A 22,089-nucleotide genomic window follows, 5' to 3' on the forward strand; every position below is an offset into this window, starting at 1 on the left:
TCATTTTGAGTTTTGCATGAAATCATTTCCTAATTTATATAGATAGATAAAAATCTATATAAAGAGTTTAGCTTAAAAGAATATGGGGTCACTTCAGAATTTTAAAAAGAAAAATATTATACTACTATCGCTGCTGATGAATTACCAGCTTTTAGGGCTAATAAAAACATTTTCATATGCACACTCTTTATAGTTTATCATAAAGCTCCTCAAAATCCTTGCATTTTATTTTTAAAAATCTTTAAAATGCTTGCTTCAAAATTAGTAGAGAGTGAAAAAAACACCTTCATGAGGCTCCTTCATGGAAAGAAAACAGATAAGAAGCAGGAAATTATAAAGTGTCTTCCAAAATAATGAACCCAAAGTAGTTTCTCTGGACAGTTACCGTACTGGGTTCTATGAGACCCTTTGAAAATCCTGTCTAATCTATAACTATGGCTTTACTCTCAATTAAATTATAGCTTGTCCTGACTGGCAGGATGTTAAGAACTGAAGAAAAGTGTTCGGAATGATATCTTGAAAGAAAGTATTAACAGTAGAAGATGTTTAGATGACCAAGAAAAAGGGCTGGCTTGGCTTCGTCTGAGAAGTTCAAGCGAGGTTCTAGGCGGCCTCCTGCAGAGAAATTCCCAACGGACTTCCTTTTCCGGCCGGACCTGTCGAGGGCCGCCGCACTGACTCCGGGCTTCGACGGCAGCACCGCACCACGGGCCTGGGGGCTTCGGCCACACCCTCAGGAGGGGCGAACTACCTGACCTCCTGAGCCCCAGAACCAGAAGATCCGGCTCCACCCGGCCCCGCCCTTCTGAAACTCGCTAGCGGTTACGCGCTGGAGGGTGTGCGCGCCGAAGTGTGCGCGCGCGAAGTGTGGAGGCCCGATCCTGCCTGTCCCGCCCTGTTAGACGCGGCCGCCGGGCTCAGGGGCTCAGACCTAGGCCACCTGGGCCAGTACCCAGCCAGCCCGGCGTCGTCGGACCCAACCGCCGCGCACGTCACCACCTCCAGCGTCACCTCCCAGCGATGTAGGATCCGCAGCCCTCCGCTTTTCTGGCGGGGAGGGGGCGCGGCGTCGCCACGTGATGCCTCGTCCCCGCCCGGCCCTGGTCACGTGGGTGGCGCGGCCGCTGCGTCAGTCGCTGTCCTGGCTGCGGGAGTTGAGCGCCGTCGCTGCCGCCGCCAGCGGACGGGGCGGGGGATCCCGGTGCCAGGTCCTCGTCAGCCCGCCCCTGCCTCCTCAGCCAGCCGTCCCGGTCTGGGCTCGACAGTCATGGAGCGGGGCGGAACCTCCGCCTGTGCTGTGTGAGGTGCGTCGCCACCGCCGCCTGCGCTTTTCGAGACCTGCCGAATCCCCGCCGCCGCCCGGAGCTCCTCGCCCTTGGCAGTCTGTCGCCGCCCCCCGAACGGGTTCGAATGCGCGTCCGGTGAAGGTGCAGGCCCGGCGCCGCCTCTGCCGCAACCGGGAAATGGTTCGGGCCTAGCGGAGCCGGGACTGGAGGTGAGAAGAGCAGACAGACAGACTGAGGGCCGGGCCCGGCCGCGGGGAGGGGCTGGGGGGAGGGGAGGACAGGGTCCGTTTGGGGGCTCGGAGAGACCCTTCGGGCTAGGGCTGCTCGATCCGGCTTCCCTCGTCTTCGCGTTCCACCCCCGACCCTCAAAAATACAAATTAATTAAAAAGGCTAACCCAGTCCTAACAAAAATTCCCAGAAATCAGTCTTTTCACTGTTTCTCCTTTCCTCTTTCGTCCATTAATCCATTCCTTCGCTCAGAAATTCCATCGACTGATCTGTTACTTTTTAATACCCTTCTCAATTTCAAGTTATTTCTAGTTAAAGAGAAAATAGGCCTAGGTTCTGGCTATCATTACCCAACTAGTTCTCGCTTTCCTTCTCGCGATCCTGCGTACGTCCTCCTCCACCACCACCACCTCCTCCTCCTCCTCCTCCTCCTCCTCCTCCTCCTCCTCCTCCCCGCCCCCCCCGCAAAAAAAAAAAAAAAAGGAAAAAAAATTTCCGCCATCGACTGGCGAAGGGGGTTGACTAAAAATGGGAATGTGGGGGTTTAATACTTGAATACCCCCCATAACTTCTGAATCGGTTAGCTAGTTACCCCGATAGCTTGCATTTGGATATTGATGGTGTAGGCCTTTCCTCCAGCTGCCTGTGCCCGGGGTTAATCTCGTAATTGACGTCAGTGCTTTGTTCCTTCCACTTTGCTGTTCCTTCCACTCTTTGAGGATGGATTATGGGATATAGGAGTTTGAGGAGTATCCTTATTACCTTTTCTTTCACAAATGGTATCATTTGTAGGAATGATACAAAGGTGCAAATTTGTACAAAGATACAAATCTGAAATGCTTTTGTATGGAGTTCAAACTAAGACGAAGAGTTCGATTTAGGGTTCTCATAGTCACTTGCAAAGAAGAATTGTGCGGTTTCTTTTCTGCTGGCCTGTTGGAGATTTTAAACTAAGGCCAGTCCCTTTTCCAGTTACCACTGTTTTTCCTTACAGAATCTAGGCGATAGTTCCTTGTGAATAGGATGTTTGTAAATGTGACGTTTAAAATGACTTGTTTTTGAGGGTTCAGATGTTAAAAGCGCAAAGCTTTGTTTCCATATTGATTCTGCAAAGCTTTGTAAAGTGCTCCTTTTATTTAACTGTCCTTTAACTTATCAAAATTGAAATATGAGAACTTTATTAATTTGACATTTAATAAAGAGCCTCTGTGGCCTGTGAGTCTTGCCTAGAATCATCTTTGGTTTTACGTGCATGAAGAAGTGTTGGCAAGTGGCCATCTGGTTTTTAACAAAGCTGGCTTCTTTAAATTGCTCAGGTTTATTTTACTTATTCATCAATGCCTCCTTCAGTCTCCAAACATTAAAAAAAAAATCTTAAGAAGTTATTTTAAATTATCTTTTAGCGTTAACTTACCTGAGGCAATAAAAAAAATTTTTTTTTTTTTTAACACCAGCATTTTCATTCAGTTTGCGGTGGCTTGCAGGCTGACGGCTTTGGTTTTTGTTAGCTCTACTGGAACAGTAGGCAGATTTTGCTTTAAATAAAATTCTGTGTCAAGTGGAGGCAAGATGGGATGTTTGTGAGTGACCAAACTTTTACTGTTTGATTTAAAAAAAAAGAGCTTAGCTGTGATTATTGGAAAATGGTCTACAGTTTTGAGGTGTAAAGGTGATTCTACAGTGCTTTGAAGCTGCGTAATTCTTAAAGATAGCATATTTTCATTCAGAATAAGTTTCTGTTTGTCAGATGATGTACATTTCCTTCTCTGTGCTCTTGAGATACTGTACCCCCTTTGTGACAGTTGATGCATTCTGCTTTGTGTTGTAATTTTTTTATAGATCTGTCATGTCTTTAGAGCAAGAACTATATTTATACCTCTTTGTGTCCTCCCCAGTATTTTATACAGTTACTAGGTTGAATTTGAATGTGATACCCAACCCAAGATTTCACAAAAGGGTACTCTTAAAAAAAAAAAAGCTGTATGAGCAAGTGATCAGTATTTATTTGTAGGGGAAAAAGTAGCTGTCAGCTACAGAAGATGACAGAAGGTGAAGCCTTCTAAAATTATGTATCTTACATTTTTTTAAGAGTTATGGTAAATGTCATGGTTTTATGTGTACCTGAGAGGAACAAAGAAAACAGGTATTTCTTCTTTTGTGGCCATCTACTGGTTTAGAATGGAGTCCAAAATGTATGAGGCCTTCTCTTCATAGTATTTTTCATAAAAATCAAAGAGGTAGTCTTTTTTTTAATATAAATTTATTTACTTATTTATTTATGTCTGTGTTGGGTCTTCATTGCTGTGCGCGGGCTTTCTCTAGTTGCTGCTAGCAGTGGCTACCCTTTGTTGCGGTACCAGGCTTCTCATTGCCGTGGCTTCTCTTGTAGCTCTAGGCGTGCAGGTTTCAGTAGTTGTGGCACACGGGCTCAGTAGCTGTGGCTCGCGGGCACTAGAGTACAGGCTCAGTAGTTGTGGCGCACAGGCTTAGTTGCTCCTCGGCATATGGGATCTTCCTGGGCCAGGGCTCGAACCCCTGTCCTCTGCATTGGCAGGCAGATTCTTAACCACTGCGCCACCAGGGAAGTCTCCAAAGAGGTAGTCTTAAATATCGAAGGCACACCTGGACAGTGACCCAGAAGTGCAGTGTGTATTATAAAAATGGATAACTTAGATTTGATTTGATTTTACTATTTTTTATTTTTTATTGAAGGATAGTTGATTTACAGTGTTGTGTTAATTTCTGCTGTATAACGAAGTGACTCAGTTATATACATATATGCATTCTTTTTTATATTCTTTTCCATTATGGTTTATCCCAGGATATTGAATATAGTACCCTGTGCTATGCAGTGGGACCTTGTTGTTTATCCATTCTGTATATAATAGTTTGCATCTACTAATCCCAAACTCCCAGTCCATCCCCTGCCCCCACGTCTGTTCTCTATGTCTTTTGAGTCTGTTTCTGTTTTGTAGATAGGTTCATTTGTGCCATATTTTAGATTCCATATATAAGTGATGTCATACAGTATTTGTCTTTCTCCTTCTGACTTACTTAGAATGATAATCTCTAGTTGCATCCATGTTGCTGCAAATGGCATTATTTTGTTCTTTTTTATGGCTGAGTAGTATTCCATTGTATATATGTACCATATCTTCTTTATCCATTCATCTGTCAATGGACATTTAGGTTGTTTCCATGTCTTGGCTATTGTGAATAGTGCTGCTGTGAACATAGGGGTGTATGAATCTTTTTGAATTATAGTTTTGTCCGGATATATGCCCAAGAGTGGAATTGCTGGATCATATGGTAGATTTTATTTTTTATTTCAGCTCTATTCTACAGATAACTTACTATAAAAACTTTCCTGTATAATGTAAAGGATTTCCAGCTTTTGAACCCCCAGTCTTCATTATGGTTTTTCCATTTCCTTTTTTATTTTCTCTGAAAAGTTGGAACAATTATATTGATTTCTGGGAGGGTGTTTGCCAGTCTCAGTTAATTGTGAAATAAGGTGTAGTCAGTGACTAAAAATTGCTTAAAGCTAACCTGACCTGTTACCTTGCTACTTTTCCCTTTGGTTTAGGGAGAGCACCCCTACTTGCAGTAACTCCCCACACCCAGAGATTGACATGAATAGATTGCTCTGGAAAGCCAGTATGGTTTGGCTACCCAGATACTGTCGTGATCTGTCCTGGGACTGGGCTTCCTCAGTCTGTTTTGGGCCTGAATGGGTCTCCCATGATTTTGTCAACTTGGAGCTGTGTAGTGGGTTATGACATTTCACTTTGACTTCTCCTTTTCTTGTCATCACTAGGGTAGGGACAGTTTTATGGAAAGGTGAGTAGAGTCAGTACTCTTCGTAGATAGGCCTTCCCACCTCTTTCCAATTTTTATCATTTCTTCCATCTGGAATATCACTTTTCCTGTGTTGTTCCCTGTCTCTTAACATTTCATCATCTTTTAAGGCACAGTGCAAATACCATTGCCTTAAGTTTTGCTTGATTCCCTACCCCAATAGTGACTTATCTCCTTTGAATCCCTGTATCTCTTTGTATCTCTCTTAATATTTGTTATGCAGCTAACTATGGGACTGTAGCAGGCTGGATGACTTTGAGCACACTCAGTGAAGACTCGCTAGTAGAATAAAGACTGTGTTATACTATTTTACTGTATATCTCTAAGAATTAAAACAATAATCCAATTTAAGATTTTACTAAAAACATTAACACTAATTCCTTAATATCATCACATATTCTAGTCGGTGTTCAAATTTCCCTGATTACAGTTTTTGTTTTGTTTTAACAGTTTGTCTGAATTAGGATCCAAATAAGGTTCATACATTATATTGTGTTGATGTGTGTCTCAACCTTCTTTGTCTTTTTGTTCTTGTTCCTATACAATTGGTTTGTTAAAGAAACCAAGCCTTTGCCCTATGAGATTTCTCACAGTCTGGATTTTGCTGATTGCATCCCTGTGGTTTCATGTAGTATGTTCTTCTGTCCACAGTTTTTCCTGTAAATTGGTAATTACATCTAGAAGCTTGCTCCGATTCAGGCTTGAATTTTTTTTTTTTTCAATGGGAAGAATACTTCATAGGTAGAGTTGTGTACTTCCTATGTATTCTTTTTTTTTTTTTTTTGCGGTACACGGGCCTCTCCCGTTGCAGAGCACAGGCTCCGGACGCACAGGCTCGTCAGCCATGGCTCACGGGCCCAGCCGCTCCGCGGCATGTGGGATCTTCCTGGACCAGGGCACGAACCCATGTCCCCTGCATCGGCAGACGGACTCTCAACCACTGCGCCACCAGGGAAGCCCTTCCTATGTATTCTTTTTTTTTTTTTTTTTTTTTGGTACGCGGGCCTCTCGCTGCTGTGGCCTCTCCCGTTGCAGAGCACAGGCTCCGGACGCGCAGGCTCAGCGGCCATGGCTCATGGGCCCAGCTGCTCTGCAGCATGTGGGATCCTCCTAGACCGGGGCACGAACCCGTGTCCCTTGCATCGGCAGGCAGACTCTCAAACCACTGCGCCACCAGGGAAGCCCTTCCTATGTATTCTTAAACCCTCAATCTGGCTTCTCCTAGCATGCCAGTGAAATTGCTCTTATCAGGGCCACCTGTGACTTCTACATTGACAAATTGTATAATCATTGCTTACTCCTTTACCTCTTTCTATACTTGACATTGTTAACCACTGTCTCCTTGATACTGTTTTTTTTTCCTTGACTTTCATGACTGTCCCTTTCCTGCCTTTCTTACTACTAGCTGCTTCTTTGCAGACTCTTAATTCTCTGCTAATCATATTGATATTTATGAATTTCCACCTTGACCTTCTCTTTTCACTCTTCCTGGTGATTTCTTCCATTTTTGTTGCTGTAGCTACCATCTTTAAGTGTTTTAAACTCACCAGAACTCTTTGATCCAACTGAATATCCCTATTTAGATTGTCCAATAGGTACTTTGTTTTAGTTAGGAGAGCGACACATACCTAACTGAAGCAAAAAGAAGAATTTTTTGGAAACATACGGGTATCCCGTGAATTCTCAGAAAGGCAATCAAGCCATAGGAGGACAGCTAGAACTCAGGAACAGCTAGATCCAGGGACTCCATATGTGGTCAGGAGTATCTCTTTATGTCTCACAAGATACTCTTTTTTTTTTCACACAAGATACTCTTTGTTCAGTTAGTTCTTTCTTGCTGCAGGTCAGTTTTTAACACTTACTAATATCTTTTGAGTTTTAAATCTTATAGCTTCTGCCATCAGAGAGACTGACCTGATCCTCAGTCTCAAATCTCAGGAAAGGGACTCGTTATGTTATATGTCCAGCTCTGGACCACAGCTGTGGCTACCGGGCTACATCCCAGAGAGAAGAGGAGTAAAGAACACTCTAAATCATAGTTGTCCAGTTCATTCATTCCATGGCTATTTAGCATACACACACAGAGTCCTACTTTTCTTATATATATTAAATATTTTCTTTAACATAATCTCACTATCTCTATATACCAGCAAACACTCTCATCTCTTTTATGGAAACAACCCAAATTCATATCTACTTAGCATATCCAGAGGTCATTGTTCTCTGAGTCCAGATTCTAAAGGTGATACTCTTTGTTAATCAGGCCTAGATATGCTTTGTCACATGTTTGAAAATTGTGGACTAAATACTGAATTTAACCATCCCCAACATAACTGATACACAGTAGTAGGAAAAAAAAAACTCTTATGAGGGGAGGGGAGAGGAAGGTATCATTGTTCCGAAACTTAACACCGTATCTTGCTGGACAGGTACAGTAGAAGGTAAATGATAGAACCAGCAAATTGCATGGGCCTTCATTTGTTGACTTACTTCCTTGCAAATGGAGTGAGTTCTTTGGCAGCCAAATGAAGATTTTCAATTCTGTCCACTAGAAAGATTTTCCTTTTCTGACACTTAGAGGACATTTGAAAGAATAGGAGAGGGCAGTTCTGTGTTACCTTAGCACAAGGGTTGACACACTAAGGTTAGTAGGCCCAATGCTGCCTGCTTTTATATGGCCTGAGAGCTAAGAATGGTTTTTACATTTTTTTAAAATGGTGGGAAAAAGTCAAAAGAAGAATATTTTGTGGTATGTGAGAATTATAGGAAACTCAGAATTCAGTGTCCATGAATAAAGTTTTATTGGAGCACAGACAACACACCCATTTGTTTATGTATTGTATGTAGGTGCTTTTGCTGATACAATGGCAGAGTTGAGTAGTCCTAACTTTATGGCCTGTGAAGCCTAAAATATTTACTGTGTGGCTTTAAAACAGTTTGTCATCTTTTGTCTTAGCAGATCAAATGACCCTTAGTGGATATTTGAGTCTGAGGAGTGCCTTAGGGTTGAGCTGTTAGTTACAAGGTCCTATTTACTGTGGTGGTGGTTAGGGGATTTTTGTGTGTGTGTGTGTGTGTGTGTATGTATATGTATATATCTGTGTATGTATGTATAAATGTGGGTATACATATGTGTGTGTATACATACCCATTTACATATACATATAGAGATATAAATAAACCAGGTGGGGTCTGCATATTGGCCTAGCTTTAGTTAAGGATTCAGACTTTATCTGTCAACTGTACCCTGAAGGTAGGATCACACTATAGGTTACATTGTAACATGGTTGCTCTTAGTACAGCTATGTGAATGGGGGAGAGAATTTTGAGAAAAGCTGGGGGTGAGTGAGGTGAGACTAGAAGATGATCAAATAGTCCCTGTAAGTGTTGATCATGTTCAAATTAACTATTCTACTACTTCTCAATCCCTTCATCCCTAAATTCTGCTATTTTCCTTGCCTTGGAGGATGTACCACTATCATTGTTTTTTCTAGAAACCTGCAAGTTGTCCTTGATTCCTCCATTTTACATCTCACATCTGTCTGGCCCCAAGATCCATTTTACATCTCACATCTGTCTGGCCCCAAGATTCTACCTCCTTAACATCTTTGAATCCAAACGCTTTATCTACATTATCAACACTCCTACTATTACTGCCTTAATCCAGGCTTTCATTTCTTACCTGGGTTACTGCAACAGTCTTCTCATTTGTTTCCTTATAATCTACTTCATCCTGTACCAAAGTGATTTTTTTTCCCTCTAAACTGCAAATTCACTTCTCTTAGAACTCCTTAGTAATATTGTGTTTTCTGTAGTATTTTACTAACTGGGTATTCTTGTACATTAATGAATTTTATATAACTTCTAAAGGACTGCTTTATAGCCAAGTAATCCCTTGGGAGTTTGTTGCTGTGTTTAGATTTTGTTTATTATTGTGTTTGTGCCAACTTATAAAGCATTGTACTGATGATGCTCAGACAGGGAAAGATGGTGAGTTAAATTAGATCATGTCATGGTATATGTTAGTACAGGCAGGTCAAACCCCGGCTTAGTATTTAGTATCATATTTTCACTGTGAGATGTATCTGGTAGATCCCATTTTGTAATTAATCAATGTGAAACAGTTTGTTTGCAGTGTGAGTGTTTTATTCCAAACTTCAGCAGTGATTATATTAGATACACATTTAATGTAGTTTTCATTAAGGTACTGAACCACAAATGAACAAGAAAGATTGCCAGAGTTAACAAGTAGGCCTCTTTAAAACCGACATTTAAGGACCGCTAGCTGGTATGGTAGTATATATAAGGTTGTATTTCCCTAAATTAGCAAATAAACACTTGCAGTTATTAAATCTGTTTAGTTTTACGTATTTATAAGCATTTTATGCACTACTGTTATTGAAGTCAAATTACAGAAGTGGTTTAAAAATATAGAACTATGAGAATTCCCTGGTGGTCCAGTGGTTAGGACTCTGTACTCTCACTGACAAGGGTCCAGGTTCAATTCCTTGTCGGTGAACTAAGATCCCACAAGCCATGCGGCACAGCTGGGAAAGAAAAAAAAGTGTGTGTGTGTGTGTGTGTGTGTGTGTATAAAACTAGACCTGAGACTACATATTTCCAGGATTGAATACATCATTGGTCTAGTTTATGTAAAACAACATAATCTGTTACATTAGCATTTTATTTATTTATTTTGGCTGCACTGCGTGGCATGCAGGATCCTAGTTCCCTAACCAGGGGTGGAACCCATGCCCCCTGCAGTGGAAGCATGGAGTCCCAGCCACTGGACCGCCAGGGAAGTCCCACATTAGTGTTATTTAAATTTTTGTTTGGTATTTAATTTTTAAAGTTGTTTTAGTGTTACGGTTACATAAGAGCTATATAACATAATGAGTTCATACCTAATTTTATATCCATACCAGATTCTTAACATTATAATTTTAAAAAGGTCATCACTCAAGATCTGGGAGATATTAATTTTCTCTGAAAAGGTATCCTTATGTCTTTCAGATTTCAGAAACAAACCCACAGGTCTAGTCTGATGCCATGTATTTCTCCAGTCTCACCTTTCATTTTGTACTCCCCCAACCCTAGTTTTCAACTACTCTTGATCTATCTCTATTGCCTGGGTGTATGCTATGTTCTCTCTTCAGGGCTGTTCCACATGGTCTTCTTTCCGCTCAGAACTAACTTCCCTCCCTTCCTCTTCTTCCTTCCCTTCCCTCCTCCTGTCCTCCTGCCACCTTTCTGTAGTTGGTCTAGCTGCAACCAAATCTTGGAGATGATGGGTAATTTTTATTTTTATATCCTTAGCCTTAGTGCAGTGTGTGACACAACATATGCCCTGGTTAACTACAGTATTAACGTTGTACCGTATATATAATATTGGTCTATACTGAAGAGACAGATTTTAAAATCAGAGTTATAAAGCCTTCAGAATCTTTTGAGTTCTGTTTAAATATGTTACAAGTCTGAATTAGAAAATATCTTGACAATAAGTTTACTCTTATCACTTTATAAATTGATTTTTCAAAGTAAATATTCTCTCTGTCATAATAACTCATTTAATATATAAATTTGTATTCTGTGATTAAAGAGCAATAGCCTTAAATGACCTTAACTACCTTTTAAAGCAATATTCTTATTTACATTTTAATAGAACCTTATTAACAAGAAGTTAAGGTAATTAGGATAGGGGCTGATTTAAGTTCACAAGCCTTGAGTATCTGCCTTCTTCATTCAGTACATTAGCGTTTTCTCTCTAACCTTTTCTGTAATATTCTAAGACACTAAATATATTTTAGGAAACCCAGATACTTTATTATCACTTGTCTTCCACATATGCAGATGAAGATGAAATTAATCAGAAATAATTCCTTTTTAGCGTAAACTAAAGAATCTTTGCTGTGTAATGCTTTTTAACTTTTGTTTAATTTGCTATATACATTTTTAAGTAATAAAATTGCCCTTATTTTGCCTTTTTGACATGTGTTATTTTCTCTTGGCTTCCTCAGGTACTATAAATGAAAGCAGTCTTGCAGTACTCTTTTGAACAGATCATTTCTTTCTGGGTGTTGTTACTGAAACACTCAGTTTTTATACCGTCTCAGTTTGCCAAGTATGATTATGAGATTTTACAGTCTAGCACTTGTATTTGGTTTTAAGTAAAAATAGAAATTGATCATTTCTGTACAAGTGTTTTTTTTCTTGTACGTATGTTGTATTTTTTCCTTTAGATAAACTCTTTTAGAGAAATTGTTTTAAAAACAACCAAATTCATTTAGTATTAATATTAATGCTTTATTGGGTTGATAATATATTGAATGCAGGAAATGAGGTAGTAAATGAGATAACCCCTAGTAAATGAGAGAACCTCTACTTTCTAACCAACTAATGAAGTTTACTCATTTAAGTGATTGTCTACTAGGTTATGTTCTAGGTATGCAATGCTGAAAAACAAGCACATTCCCTGATTATTGTCTAGTGGGAGAGGAAATATAAATGAACATAAAAATAAGTATATACTTAATTGTGATCAGGTACTCTGAAGGAAACAGGAATTGTCTACATGAATTTTTTTAAGCTGGAAAGAGCGCCACAGTTCAAGAAGCCTAAAAAAGGCCCTTGGTGGGAGCTGGGAGGGGAGGGCAGTGAGATATAAAATAAATCTGATGAGATAGGCAGGAGTCACGTCAGTAGAAAGTCAAATCCTGGCTTTGTAGGCCATGTTAAGTACCTTAAAGTTTATCCTAAGGCAAGTGGAAAGGTTACTAAAATTTTTAAAGCAGGGGTTGAGTGAAATGATCTGGTTTGTGTTTTAAAAAGATCACTTAAAAAAAAATCACTTTAGGGCTTCCCTGGTGGTGTAGTGGTTAAGAATCCGCCTGCCAATGCAGGGGACACGGGTTCGAGCCCTGATCCGGGAAGATCCCACATGCTGCGGAGCAACTAAGCCCATGCGCCACAACTACTGAGCCTGCTCTAGAGCCCATGAGCCACAACTGCTGAAGACCGTGCGCCTAGAGCCCATGCTCTGCAATAAGAGAAGCCACCGCAGTGAGAAGCCCGCGCACCACAACAAAGAGTAGCCCCCACTCGCCACAACTAGAGAAAGCCCTCGCGCAGCAACAAAGACGCAACGCAGCCAAAAATAAATAAATAAATAAAATTAATTTTTTTTAAAAAAGATCACTTTAGCTGCTGTATGAAATATGGATTAGAGAGAGATGAGGGGAACTAGGAGTCCCAATTAGAAGGCTGTAGCATTTGTCCAAGTCTGAGGTAAAATGATGGCTTGTTTTGAACAGTGACAGTGGAGAAGGAAGTGAACTGATAAATTCAAAATATATTTTGGAGGCCATGGTTATGGAGTGGATGTGGAGGGAGGTTGAAGGGAGGGTTCAGCAAGAGCAGGTGGTTGGTAGGATGAGGATCACTGGAGCAGAAGTTGTTGGCGGTAGGGAAAAGAGATCAAGAAATCCATTTTGGATGTATTAAGATTGATATTCCTCAGTCAAAGGACATGATCAGACAGGCTTGATGTGGAGTATATTTTGGTATTTGTAGTATAGACATATAGATGGTATTTTAAGCCATGAGAATGTAGGGAAAGAATGTAGATTTAATCAGAGTCTGAATAAAGACTTAATCGGAGTCTGAATAAGGCCCACGGCTGAGTGCAGAGGAGCACCAATTTTTAAGAAGTCTGGTAGATAGAATGGGAGAAGCCAGAGGTGCTAGGAAAACTGGGAGGGCTGGAGTTATAGAAGCCAAAAGTATATTAAGAAGCCATTAGTGGCTGAGTATGTTGAACAGTAGGTCAACTAAAATGATAGTGTCTGTTGAATTTAGCAACTTGCAAATCAGTGTGGTCTTGGCAAAGGAGTGGAGTGTGGGAAGTTGGAAACAATGTTGGAAGGTTGGAAACAATGTTGGAAGGTTGGAAACAATGTGGAATAGTGATTGGATGTATTTTGGAAAGCAGTTTGTGTATATCAATTAAAATTGAAGATGCTCATTCCCTGCAACCTAGCAATTCCACTTGTAGGTGTCTCTTCCAGGAAAACTCTCACTCATTGGTACAAAGAGAAGTGTATAAAAATGATCATTACAGGGACTTCCCTGGTGGCATAGTGGTTAAGAATCCACCTGCCACTGCAGGGGACAAGGGTTCGAGCCCTGGTCTGGGAAGATCCCACATGCCGTGGAGCAACTAAGCCCGTGCACCACAACTACTGAGTCTGCGCTCTAGAGCCCACAAGCCACAACTACTGAGCCCATGTGCCACAACTACTGAAGCCCGCATGCCTAGAGCCCATGCTCTGCAACAAGAGAAGCCACCATAATGAGAAGCCCGTGTACCACAACGAAGAGTAGCCCCTGCTCTCTGCAACTAGAGAAAGCCCGTGCACAGCAACAAAGACCCAACGCAGCCATAAATAAATTAAATAAGTAAATAAATAAAGTAAATTTATATAAAAAAAATCATTACAGCATCGTTTGTAATGGCAGAGAAAGGGGAAACTACCTAAATATCCATCATCTGGAGAGTGGATAAGTAAATTGTGTGGATACACAGCAGTGAAAACAAATGAACTACAGCAACATGTATCATGATGGATTAACCTCAACATAATGCTGAGAATTTAAAAGGCTCAGAGTCTTTAAAGTGTACCCTTTTTAAAGGTTGAAAAATATGCAGAACAATTCAATGTCTTATTTAGGGATACATACATATATAGTAAAAGTATAAAGAAATCTATGAGAATGATTAACACCAAAATCAGAATAGTGGCTATCTCTTGTAGGGGAAGGGAGCACAGGAGATGTGATCCAGGAGGGGTACACAGTAGCCTTCCACTATATTGGCAATGCTGTATTTCCCAAGGCGGTTCATGGGTAACACAAGTGTTTACTATATTGCTCCTTACACCTTTTTGGGTCCTTTTTATCAAACAAATGGTTGCAGAGAGAGTGGGGAATCACCAAGAGTCCTTTTGGCTGTGAAGGAGAATAGAGGAGAGATAGAGTGAGAGCTGGAGAGATCTATGGGATCAGGGAAGACTTTTTTTTTTTTTAAGAAGAATATGTTTGAATAATGATGGAAGGGATTCATTAAAGAGAAAAGTTGAAGTTGCTGGAGAGAAGGCAGTAACTGATAAAGGTCTAGGAGAAGATAGCAAAATGGGCATAATTGTTCTTTGATAGAGAGATGCTTTTTCTTTTTTAGAGGAAAGAGAATGGATGCATTGTTAATAGTTTGAAAGTTGATAGTTGATTTCTCTCTGGTCTTTAATCTTTGTAATCTTTGTCCAGTAAGATAAGGTCATTTGTGGAATGGAAGCTAGGAGGAAGAGTCATAGAACTCCATGAAAATACTTGTGAGGAATAGGAAAGAGCATTTGTCAGAGAAGGATAGTAAATTTCCGGGAAACTTTGAGGGCCTAGTTGAAAGTGATTCATGAAACATGATTATGAGAAATTAGATAATGTATAAAGATATGATGAAGAAAGCAAAAACGGTATGGAATTATCTTTGCTTTCATGTTTTTTACTACCTTTTTTTTTTTCTTGGTCACGCAGCACAGCACGTGGGATCTTAGTTCCCCAACCGGGATCAAACAACCTCCCCACCCCCCAACCCCACTGGAAGCACAGAGCCCTAACCACTGGACTGCCAGGGAAGTCCCTTTACTATGTTATTTTAAACCTGAAGGCTATAGAAATCTCATGACTAACTTTGGGTGAAAGGTCCTTTTATGCAAAATACCATTTTGGGACCTGATGTTTTGTTATTGTTGGCTTTGATCTCCAGGTGTACAACCTCTGTTTGCCTGCCTTGTAGGAACTGACCTCTTCAGACTCTCATGGGTAGAGAAATCCTGCCAAATGAGGCCAAGAGGGATTTCTCTACCTATAAGGCTTTTTGCTTTAAGATAGTGTATTTTAAAGTTATAGTTTAATAGCAGTTGTAATAAACTGGATTCTAAAATAATTGAAATCTTAGCTTAAGTCTCATTTTGACTTTTGGAGTGTAAATCATTTAATACTCTGGTAGCTGAATGGCTTCATTTTTCAGTAGGATAGTTCTAAGATACTAATTGAAAAAAAACCATTGTAACAGGTTCTGAACACTTGAAAGGGGCAAGTTAAAGGTCACATTTTACTCTTTAAACTATTTTTGAAATTTTAAATTTTAAAAGGTTATAAAACTAATACATGTTTTTATTAAAAGGATTATAGGAGATGAATTTCTGGTTCATTGGGAATGCACACTTTTTTTTGAACTGTGAGTACTGTAATTTTTTTATTGTAATATATGCATAACAAAATTTATCATTTCAGTCATTTTAAACGTACAATTCAGTGCCATTATTTACATTCACAGTGTTGTGCAACCATCACCATTGTCCATTTCCAGAACTTTTTCATCATCCCAAACAGAAGTTCCATACCCATTAAACGATAATTCCCTATTCCCTCTTATGCCCAGCCCCTTGCAACCACCATTCTACTTTCTTTTTTTTTTTTTTTTCTTTTTCCTCTACTTTCTATCTCTGTGTCAGTTTGCCTTTTCTGCATACCTCATGTAAGTGACTGCTTCATCCATGGTACCATGTGTCAGAATTTCATTCCTTTTTAAGGCTGAATTATATTTCTTTTATGTGTATACCACATACATTTTGTTTGTCCATTCATCTGTTGGTGAACACTTGGGTTGCTTCCACCTCTTGACTGTTGTGGATAATGGTGATATGAACATGGTGTGGACAACTACCTGTTGGAGTTCCTGCTTTCATTGGCCATATATACATAAGAGTATAATAGCTGGGTCATATGGTAATTCTATGTTATACTCTTAGAGTGACCATCAAACTGTTTTCCACAGCAGCTGCACCATTTTACATTTTTACCAGCACTGCACAAGGATTCTAATTTCTCCATATTCTTGCCAACACTTGTTTTTTTAAATTTTAATTTGTTGATAATAGCCATCCTGATGGGTGTGATGTTGTATCTCTTAGTTTTGATTTGCATTTCCCTAATGACTAATGTAGTTGAGCATCTTTTCATGTGTTTATCGGCCATTTGTATATTTTCCTTGGAGAAAAACTTATTCAAATTGTTTTCCCCTTTTTTTTTTTTTTTTTTTTGCGGTACATGGACCCCTCACTGCTGTGGCCTCTCCCGTTGCGGAGCACAGGCTCCGGACGCGCAGGCTCAGCGGCCATGGCTCACAGGCCCAGCCGCTCTGCGGCATGTGGGATCCTCCCAGACCGGGGCACGAACCCACGTCCCCTGAATCGGCAGGCGGACTCTCAACCACTGCGCCACCAGGGAAGCCCCCTTTTCCCATTTTTTGACTGAGTTGTTTGTCTTGGCATTCTTGTGGAAAATCTGTTACAAATGTGAGGTATAGGGACTTCCCTGGTGGTCCAGTGGTTAAGACTCTGCTTCCACTGCAGGGGGTGTGGGTTCGACCCCTGGTCAGGGAACTACAATGCCGCATGAGGCGTGATGCGGCCAGGAAAAAAAAAAAAAAAGTGAGGTAGATTTCTGGACTCCCAGTTCTCTTTTCTTGATCTATATAGGTTTGTAGTAAGTTTTGAAATTGGGAAGTGTGTGTCTTCCAGCTTTGTTCTTTTTTTTTTTTTTTTTTTTTTTTTTTGCGGTATGCGGGCCTCTCACTGTTGTGGCCTCTCCCGTTGCGGAGCACAGGCTCCGGACGCGCAGGCCCAGCGGCCATGGCTCACGGGCCCAGCCGCTCCGCGGCATATGGGATCCTCCCAGACCGGGGCACGAACCCGTATCCCCTGCATCGGCAGGCGGACTCTCAACCACTGCGCCACCAGGGAGGCCCCAGCTTTGTTCTTTTGCAAGGTTGTTTTGACTGTTCTGGATCCTTTGAATTTCCATGTGAATCTTAGTATCAACTTGTCAATTTCTGTGAAGAAGTCAGCTGGGAATTGATAGGGGTTCTGTAGAAACTGTAGATAATTAAGGGAGTATTTTCATCTTAATAAATTTTCCATTCCATGAATAGGATTGTTTCCATTTATTTAGGTCTTTTAATTACTTTCAGTAATGTTTTATAGTTTTCAGAGTGTAAATGTTGCTGTTCTTCTGTTAAATTTTTTTCTAAGTATTTTATTCCTTTTGATGATATTGTAAATGGAATTATTTTCTTAATTTCATTTTTGGTTTGTTTATTGCTACTGTACAGAAATACAATCCTTTTTTGTGTGTGTATCAATCTTGTATCCTGCAACCTCGTTGAACTTGTTTATTAGCTCTAACAGATTTTCAGGGGATTCTTCATGGTTTTCTATGTACAACATCATTTTACTTTTCCTTTCCAGCTCAGATATCTTTTATTTCTATTTCTTGCCTAATTGGCTGACTAGACTCTCCATACAGTATTGAATAGAAATGGTGAAAGGACATCCTTGTCTTGTTCTTGATCTTAAGGGAAAAGTATTCAGTACCTCACCATTAAATATGATAGCTGTGTTTTCCTTGTAGATGCACTTTATTAGCTTGAGGAAATTCCCTTCTCTTTTTTTTTTTTTTTTTGCGGTACGCGGGCCTCTCACTGTTGTGGCCTCTCCCGTTGCAGAGCACAGGCTCCGGACGTGCAGGCTCAGCGACCATGGCTCACGGGCCTAGCCGCTCCACGGCATGTGGGGTCTTCCTGGACCAGGGTTCGAACCCGTGTCTCCTGCATTGGCAGGAGGACTCTCAACCACTGTGCCACCAGGGAAGCCCCCTTCTCTTTTATTCATAGTTTGTTGAGTGTTTTTGTCAAGAAGGGATGTCGCAACTTGTCAGATGCATTTTCTCTGTATGTTGAGATGGTCATTTGGTTTTTGTCCTATATTCTATTGTTATGGTGTATTACTTTAATTGATTTTTGGATGTTAAGCCAATCCTGCATTCCTCACTTAGTCATGGTGTATAATCCTTTGTAATATTGCTGGATTTGGTTTGTTAATATTTTGTTGAGGATTTTTATGTATATATAATAAGCTTTTTATTGATCTATAGGTTTTTTTCTTGTAATGTCTTTGTCTGGTTTTCATATCAGGGTACTATTGCCCTTACAAAATGAATTGGAAGGAGTTTCCTCCTTTCCATTGTTTGGGAAGAGTTTGTGAAGGATTAGTGTTAATTCTTTAAACGTTCGTTAGAATTCAGCAATGAAGCCATGCAGTTCTGAGCTTTTATTTATAGGCAGTTTTTGGACTACTAATTCAGTCTCTTTACTTGTTATGGGTCTATTCAGGCTTCCTGTTACTTTTTTTTCCCTCCTAAATTTATTTATTTATTTATTTATGGCTGGATTGGGTCTTTGTTGCTGCGCGTGGGCTCTGTCTAGTTGCAGTGAGCAGGGGCTGCTCTTCGTTGCAGTGAGTGGGCTTCTCATTGTGGTGGCTTCTCTTGTTGCGAAGCATAGGCTCTAGGCGCACAGGCTTCGGTAGTTGTGGCACACGGGCTTAGTTGCTCCACAGCGTGTGGGATCTTCTTGGACCAGGGTTCGAACCCGTGTCCCCTGCATTGGCAGGCGGATTCTTAACCACTGCGTCACCAGGGAAGTCCCCCTGTTACTTCTTGAATTATGGAATTTGGTGTCTTTTTAGGAATTTTGTCCATTCCATCTAGGTTATCTACTTTGCATACAGCTTTTCATCATATTCCCTTATAATCCTTTTTATTTCTGTAAGGTTGGTAATATTGTCCTCTCTTCATTCCTGCTTTTAGTAATTTGAGTTCTCTCTCTTTTTTGGTCATTATAACTAAAGGTTTTTCAATTTTCTTAATCTTTTCAAAGAACCAATTTTTGGTTTTGCTAGTTTTCTGTATTATTTTTCTATTCTCTTTTATTTCCACTCTAATCTTCATTTATTTCCTCCCTTCTGCTCGCATTTGGTTTAGTTGACTTTTAATTTTTTTAGTTTCTTATGACTGATTTGAAATCTTTCTCCTTGCTTAATAACAGTGTTTGTAGTTATACATTTCCCTTTAAGCACAGCTTTAGCTGCATCTCATAAGTTTTGGTATGGGGTTTTGTTTTTATTATCTTAAAGGGTTTCCTTCCTCTTGTGATTCCTTCTTTGACCAACTGGTTATTTAGGAGTATATTGTTTAACTTCTATATATTTGTGAATTTCTCAATTTTCTTCTGCTCTTGATTTCTAATTTCATCCCATTGTGATCCAAAAACATACTTGGTGTGATTTCAGTCCTTTTAGGTTTATTTAGACTTGTTTTATGGCCTTACATACAGTCTATCCTGGAGAATGTTCCATGAGCACTTGAGAAGAATGTGTATTCTGCTTTTGTTGAGTGTTCTATATCTGTTAGATCTAGCTGAATTATTACAGTGTTGTTCAATTTAGTGTATCAAAACCTGAGAGACTGTAATATTTGTTCTACTCATATCCTTTATCTCTTGAATAACATCAGATTGTTTTAATGATATGAGACCTCAGTCGTTTCTGATAGGGAAACAGGCAGTTTAAGCAGAAGGTTGGGAGCATGAATTATTTAAAGGAATGCACTGGTCTGAAGCCCATTAATAAGGTCATGAAGATAAAGGAAAAGTTGACAAAGATAAGGTTTCTTTATTCTCTTTTCAAAAACAGCTTTATTGAGGAATAATTTGCATTCCATAAAATTCACTTGTTTTTAAGTGTACAATTCAGTGATTCTTAATCAGTTTATGAGTGTGCAACTATCACCACAATGTAATTATAGAACATTTTCAGCACCCTAAAAAGATCTGTTGTGTCCATTTACAGTCACTCTTCATTCTTTGTTTTACCCTTTACTCTTTTTATGGCGGCGGGGGTGGGTGCACCATGTGGCTTGTGGGATCTTTGTTCCCTGACCAAGGATTGAACCTGGGGCCCCAGCAGTGAGAGTGCCAAGTCCTAACCACTGGACTGCCCCTTTATTCATTTTATTTTATTTTTATTTTTTTCATTTCATTTATTTGTTCTGTGGCACGTGGGATCTTCCTGGACCAGGGATCGAATCTGTGTCCCCTGCATTGGCAGGTGGATTCTTAACCACTGTGCCACCAGGGAAGTCCCCCCTTTATTCTTGTATAGTGTTAAATACTCAAGTACATTCAAATAGTTCTCTCATCTAATCCTTACCATCAGATTAGTATGGACATTTTATAAAAGGCAAAACTGAGGTTTAGGGAGATTATTTGCCTAAATCATATGTCTAGTATGTTATATAATCACAACTAAACATCAGGTATCCCTAATTGTCCCATTTATAAAATTATGGTGCCTCAGCTGTTTACAGCTCAATTGAAGTTTGGAAGTTATGTTACTTTGTTAAGGTATTTAAGAAGTTAATAAAGAGGTAATTGCCTGTATTGGTTTTTGGTTACTGGATGTTTTATGTTTGAGAGTTTTTATTAGCAAGGATACCACTCTACATCAAGATTATCCAATAGTCTTTGCTTATAATTAAACCACCTGAATCACTACAATTTGAAGAACTGTGTATTAAGAAATAGAGGGTCATTTTGCAAATTAATACCTTAGCCTCTTTGATATTGATTATGGAGAAATAAGGGAGGACATCCCTTTTTCCCCCAAATATTCTTCCAGTAGATAGTAACTGCACATGTACCATATGCTCTGAGTTATTTTTGATGCTCTTCTGAGATTGCTATTCTCTTTTTTTCTTTGCTTTTTTGGCTTTGCTGCATGGCTTGCAGGGTCTTTCTGGATCAGGGATTGAACCTGGGCTCCGGCAGTGAAAGTGCCGAGTGCTAACCACTGGACTGCCAGGAAATTCCCTGAGATTGGTATTCTTAACCTCTCTCTCATTTCCTTCTGGTTTCTCCCCAGGAGGTCCTAAGGATCTTCAGAGAAATATAAATGACTGAGAAATAACCGCTTTCAAATTTGTCCGGTTCCGCTATAAATGCAGTTTCACTTGGACAGAGCTGCTAGTAGTGGGTGGATAAGACTTAGAATAACTGCAATGGGTAGCAGAGGCTGCCTATCAAAGCAACCCTTTCCTTCCTTTAGTACCTCAATCCCATGTAGTCCATAGTATAATTCACTTTTAGTCTCTTCAGATACTAGGTAACTGAGAAGTAAAGATACAGATAGCACATTATCTGTAGTATAGACATTTAAAGTTATTTATTTAGATTGATTTTAGTTAGACCACAGAAATAAAGAATGGAAAACTCCAGAGAGGCTAAACAGTTGCAGATCAAGGTGAAAGTTAAAAGTCAAAAAGCCAGCCAGAGGGACTTCCCTCGTGGTCCAGTGGCTAAGACTCCATGCTCTCAATGCAGGGGGCCCGAGTTTGATCCCTGGTCAAGGACCTAGATCCCACATACCGCAACTGAACATCCCACGTGCCGCAACTAAGACCCAGGCGTAGCCAAACAAATAAATTAAAAAAAAAAAAAAAAGAGCCAGCCAGAAACAAATCAAGAGACTTGGAGAGAGTATTGACAAACTTTGAAAACCACAGTGTGAAGTTTGCATCTTAGATTGAGGAGAGTTTAGGCATGGCCTTCCCGTAGTTTGGGAGTGGTCCTGAAAGAGGAGGCAGACTTGAAGGAGGTGGTCAGTAGAATTAGTATGCAGTTTAGCATAAAATTTAGTCCTAACCTTATATTCCTCAGCTAAGATATAGGGCAGGTTGGGAAAGCCTAGTTATTACATAATCAAAAGA

The 22,089-nt window shown here is 40.1% G+C and overlaps 1 protein-coding gene across 1 annotated transcript in view; it reads left to right on the forward strand.

Annotated features, from left to right (window-relative positions):
- The first annotated feature begins 292 nt into the window (after positions 1–292).
- Positions 293–22,089, forward strand: part of AFF4 (ALF transcription elongation factor 4) — a 97,950-nt gene continuing 76,153 nt past the window's right edge. Inside the window, exon 1 of the mRNA XM_082624014.1 lies at positions 293–1,495. The gene's annotated coding sequence lies outside the window, so the exon portion shown is untranslated. The remainder of the gene's footprint in view (positions 1,496–22,089) is intronic.

Source organism: Mesoplodon mirus, assembly GCF_964341445.2.
Source record: "Mesoplodon mirus genome assembly, chromosome: 5".
NCBI lineage: Eukaryota > Metazoa > Chordata > Mammalia > Artiodactyla > Ziphiidae > Mesoplodon > Mesoplodon mirus.